This window comes from Falco peregrinus, chromosome 4, assembly GCF_023634155.1.
Source record: "Falco peregrinus isolate bFalPer1 chromosome 4, bFalPer1.pri, whole genome shotgun sequence".
Lineage (NCBI taxonomy): Eukaryota > Metazoa > Chordata > Aves > Falconiformes > Falconidae > Falco > Falco peregrinus.
Window position 1 is genome coordinate 46498738 of NC_073724.1, and position 6000 is coordinate 46504737.

A 6000-nucleotide genomic window follows, 5' to 3' on the forward strand; every position below is an offset into this window, starting at 1 on the left:
AAATTCTAGTTTCCCCTGGTCTCTGGAAAATTACAAGACACTTCTGAGCCTTTCAAGTTCTGTTGGAAACATTTCCTCGCATTACCAAGTGTCGCAGCACAAACAAACTAACCAGCTGCAACAAGGTCTTTTACCACCTCATACCAACATACTCTTCATACAGTCCCTCTGCTGCCCTCGCCTCATCCAGGGTACGTGTTCTCTCTCCTCTTGCTTCTTCCTCTCTCTCCTCTTCTTCCTCAGCTGCTCTCTCTTCATTGGCTCTCAACCCCTTAACAGAACAGCCACGGCTGCACCTGATCTACATCAGCCAACCCACCGCCCCTGAAGCCAACCCACAGTTGTTTATTATCAATGATAATTAACCCAGCTTCATTCTACTACAACCAAGCACTGCAGATCCTGACAGCAAATCTGTTACTCGTCCGGTGGATAGATCCACACAGATGACTCCACCTGCTCCAGAACAACAAACTGTGCTGTGCTTTAAAGCAGCTTGCAGTGATGTGTAAAAGAATCTGCCTTACCTCACACCTGATCTCTCCCCTAGCAGACACACTTAGCCAGTGATCAAGACCTGCCTCCTGCACAGTCCTGAGATGCTTCTGCTCAGGACAGGCCCCCTGTGAAAGTCTGGCAGGTAGCTAGGTACCACTGCCCCATTTCTTGGAGGCCATGAGAGGAAGCACTGTCAGACCAGCACTCCTTCCCAGTGGGTATCCTCAGGAATCGGCAAATGGCAGAAGCTAGGAATTAAAATGCTTGCCAAATAGCATGCCCATCTCCCCCTATCCAGAGCCCAGTGTAACGCAGTCCTTTTTGCGGAGGAGCTTAATGAAAGTGCCTGCAACCAGCACAGTCTCACGTTAAATGAATTTGTACTTAAAACTCCACCTTTGACTGTATGCCTACAGGCAAATGCGTGCCTACATACAAATATACAAAGTTATATATTTTAAACCCATCTATTTGTAAAGGCTATATGAGTGCTTTACTAAGGAGCTGGGGAGGAGACCTCTCCTCCAGGAGACTGGAGACCCCAAGATACAGCCTGAGTCTTACAAAGACTGAGCTTAAGCTGGAGAAGTCTGATCAGAGAGCAATTCAGTGTGCAATGTGGTATTTTAATGCAGGAGCAGAACAGAGCTCATCTCACTGATTCATCCACACCTATGTAGACACAGCCCTCAGTGTAAGCTCAGCTTTCACTGCACTTCTTCCAGGAGTGCATGAGGCCTCTTCTCAAGCAGGTACCTGGTGGACAAATGCTGCCAGGCTGCGGGAGCTGCCTGGCCCTGGATCTCACACTGGAGGAAGGCTGCTAGCCAGCAGTGTGCTGCCTGGTAGGGCCCTGTGTTCAAAACCTTGGTGCTAGTGAGCAAACATTGCTTGAGTGTGGCAGCCACTCCTCAGCCACACAAGCCCATATGGCTCTGCCTCCTGTGTTGGGAAAGAGGAGATCTGAGAGCTGCTCTTCTTATCTTCTGGCACTTTAGCAGCTTTGTTACTGGTGGGGTCCAGGCACCAGCAGCCTGTGCAGAGTGTATGTTGTGCAGGCAGGAAGAAGAGGAGACCACCCAGCATGGGTCATGCCAGTATTAGCTGGTATGAGCACCTGGTCACTGTGGCTGGGTCCAACCTGCTGATGAGCTCAGCATTTTGCCGAAATCTCAAGTTAGGTCTAGAGCTGCTATATATTTTGAGTTTAATGGACTCCATCACCGCATGTTAAAAATAGTACTGTTTATTTTTCTGAGCCTGTAGACTTCGATACAGCCTAGTAGAGATGCTCATTGCTCATACTTGGGACTTTATTGGAGTCCTGTGATTGCGGCACCAGTCGATACTGCTCACATGGTGATAGTGGAATGGGAGGCAAAGGCCAGGTCAGGACATTTTATTGAAATAGAAAACTAGAGCAAGCACCCTACACAAGTTCATGCAATGGAATTTTCTAAACCCAACTCCACTGTAAGAGAAAGTTACATTACACAGATATTTATTTTGGCAGAAAAAAATCTATTTTTTACACACAGAAATCCATAGAGGTCACTGAGGTCAAGACATATCCCAAGGCCCCACATAACCCTGAGAGCTCTAAAAAAGTAAAGATGACTGATTGCTTGAAGCCCACTGACAAGGAAGGAAAACAAGTGTGTCAGCACATGAGTTAAGAAATAATTGTTCATTTAACCTGGAATATGTTGCGTGAGCATAGGCACATTTCTTGTTTCCTCAGCCCTCCTTGACCTTGGACCCATTTGATTTTATGGCTGCAATCCAGTTGCGCAAAATCTGGCCTTGCACTCTGCCCACATTCAGCTCCTTCTTCAAGCAGAAAACCCTCGCCTCTGGAGCAGCAAGCAGAGGCCACCCATGTGTGCATGCCTTCCCCACACCAGTGTAATTCCTGCACCTTCCCTGACACCCAGCCTCAGCACCACGTCACAGCCGTTGGCTCGCGGTGCTGGGCTGGTGGTGTGCAGGGAGCCCCAGCACCCTTGGCACCAGCCTGCTCTGGATTTAGTGCTGACCCTGCTCTGAGCAGGGCTGGCTCCCTGCCATCTCCCATCTGGCACCAGCTCCCCAAGGAAGGTGCTGGGAGCCAAGGAGAGCTCCTCATGCTGATCCACCAGGCCACACATCTTCACAATCTCCTGAGACAGCTTCCAGACCCAAAGGAATGTGTGATTTTAGATATACCATGCACTACATAACTCTGTGAGTATTCCCATGGTCAAGAAGCGCGGTGACTGTGTGAAGATGGCAGCAGCCTCCTCCCAGCCGGAACCTTCCCATTGACATTAATCTCAGTTTAGGAAGGCAGATAGGGTACAATTAAGTACAGCCTTGTTGGAAGTGGCTCTTGCGTACATGCCTAACTTAAAGCAAATGCTTAAGTGCTGCTCTAAATAAAGATGATTTCCTGAACCAGAGCCTTGCTGGGAGCTGGAGCGGACCCATAAGAAGGTTATTCTGGGTAAGGTGCCTGAGGGATTTCAACAGATAATTTTGTGCATCTATATAGCACCCTATCTGGAGAACAGAAGAGTAATTGTCTAATTGGGTTCCATCCAATTAATTACCCTCCTGGATCTGCTAATGTCCAGCGTTCTAGAAACTGTATTCTGGCATCTCCATCAAGGGCTCTGATAAAATCTGCGGTAAAGATCTGTGGACTGTTGATTCACCTTAGATTTCAAAAATACTGTGATTGTGGTGGCCAGAAACATATGCTGCAAGCATTGTGTCATGACATGTACATTTATCCCACCAAAGTCACGAAAGTGCATTTTGGTCCTGCTTTCTTTTAGTTCCAGGACTGTATAATGTGTGGTTCCTCAAAGCACCTTCTTTGAGAAGGATGAGTTTAGCATTTCTGTTGCTGCCTTCCACTGGCCATTTCTGAGACAGATGAAAGAGGAGAAATTACTGTTTTCATAAAAATTCAGCCACTTTTAAAATGAATCAGATTTTTCATAGTGCCCAAGAATGTCTGCAGACCTGCACGATTGGAGTATGCACACCTTTTTGTGTGTATGTGATTGTTGTGGTTCATGTAAGAATGTGTTGACAAAATTCCCATCTCATGTTGGTACCTTGCCCTACTTTTGCATTGACGCAGATCTGAGGTCTCATCGTCTCAGTGGGGTAACAACAGTCCTCATGCCGGCACCTCCTGGATGGGGCTGAAGTGGCCCAGAGCAGCATGGAAGGCACCAGGGTACAGCAGCCAGTGTGCAGGCTGCCGAGGGCACATCTGGGCTCAGTATCATGAGCTCTCTAGGATGAGGAGTAGCTTCATATTCCAGTCTAACGTGTTGAATCAAACTTCTGTTTTGTGCTCTTCTGCAGGGATTGCCATACCTCATGCACTTGCAATGCAGAGATTTAGCGTTACCATCATTCTCTTTGCATCACCAGAGCTAGCTGCAAGCCCAGTGTTAAGTGCAACCCTCCAGACCAAAAGCAGCACTGTACCTGAGCTTGGACCCTGGTACATTCAACAACATGCCAGGCCCACACAGTGGTGTGTGAACTAAGGGACTAGGTGTATCAGCCATCAAGGTATCTATATGATGGAGGAGAAAAGCCTTAAGACACTTGTGTGTAGTGTAACTATGCATTACCAAACTCAGTGGGGGTGATCCTGGATCTTCATCTTAAAGTACTTACTGCTATTGTAACAACAGAAAAAACAGTACAAGGTTCCTTATGCAAATTTATTATAATAGACACAACCAGATTTCAGCTAAAAGTTGGCAGTTTGGTCCCATAAACATTAAAGAGAATAGTCTGGAGTCAAGTGGGTGTTTATTTGTCTGTTTGTCTCCTCCTCATCTGCTCCAGATGCTTTCAGAACTGACAAACGTCAGCTTGTCCTTGGAGAGCTGGGAACCAGTAGACTACTAGGGACAGGCTGCCTGGTTTTGCGCATGTATGTGTGTGTCTCCACTCAAGTTAGCCTGAAAGATATCCCAAGTAAAAAACCATCACTCATCTCTCCAGTGACATAATGCAGGAGCTTTGCTTGACAAGAATACAGAGCTGACCTTTCTGACCTCAATTCCCTCAACTCAGGCAGCGTTCAAAATATGAATCCAGACCTGGATTCAAATGCTGCAGACCGTTCGTACATCTGTATATCTGTATAAGAAGCTGAACTTCACTGTGCATATTCCTCCATGTTAATACGTTCACGTTTGACCTGAGATCTCAGTGCTGCACCATGAGTTCACTTCTAATCCTAGCCTGCAGTGAAAAACGCAGAGGTTCCTTACAGCAAACTGATCCTCCTCCAGAAGGACCCCACACATTCAAAATCCAAAGGTAATAATGTGGACGGGTTGGCTGAAGAAACAGGCTTGAATTGGAGGGGTCCCCATCTCTGGGTTTTGATCTTGCCAGCCCGCACTCAGAATTATCATATTCTGCATAATTCAAAAAAAAAAGACCCACAGTTTCCACAGCTCAGGGCTCACCTAGAGTAATTTCATCTTCTCAGAAGGGAAGTCTCAAACCTCTCATCAAAGACAGAATTTCTCTTAAAACTGAGCTGTAAAACTTACCCAATTTTTTCTGCTTTCTCTATTTAGATTTTACTTTTGATAAGTATTCTGCTCATTGCTGAGAATTACTGTAAAGCTAATACACCAGTGAAGTGCTCAAGAATGGGTTGAAGAGTGATGTGTCAGTTGCGTACCTACTTATCAGGAGGACCAAACCTGTGGGGAGAAGATTTCTCGTACTTCTTACTTCAAAGGCTTCATATCAGTCTGCATTTGGCACACAGCACAAAGCCATTTGTTTGATCTACAACTCTGGCTAAACATAATGATAAATGAAAAGGAACCCGATTAGATATAAAAATATCTGGGTCACTTTTGCCAGTGAAGCAAAATCAGATTTAATCTCTTCCAGAGACATATTTTTCCATAAATCAGGACAATGGGGCATCCCTTGCTTTTTCTCTTGGAGCACGTGGGACACCACAGAGGGTGTAGGTCCCACCAACTCCAACTGGCATCATTGCTCTAAATATCATTTTCTCTTTGAAGGGCCAACTGAGGTCCTATTAAAGAAGCTAAATGTTTATCTTTACCTTCAGATGCCAGTCCTGTAACAGAAGTCTGGGTCAGCACCCTATGGTGACCCAAAACCACCATCTAGTTTTTTTATGTATGCAGCTGAAAACTATGAAACAGACAAACAGGTCATGAAGAAATGACCAAATAGGAAAAAAATATGCTCTAAGTTATGGGCATTTTGCTTATTTATCTTGTACTGGTAGACACGCTTCTGTCTGGAATTCTCAAAGGTGCTTCAACAACGACACCAGCTTGGTGTTACAGTGACTGCTCTTTTTGCTGGTATCTCTTGACAACTTCAATGTATTTTAAAGCTCACATGTTTTTAGAAGATATTTGCTGAAAATACAGATACAGTTTTGCTCATGTAACTCTAAACAATCTGGAAGCTTCCAGACATGCTGCATGTGGT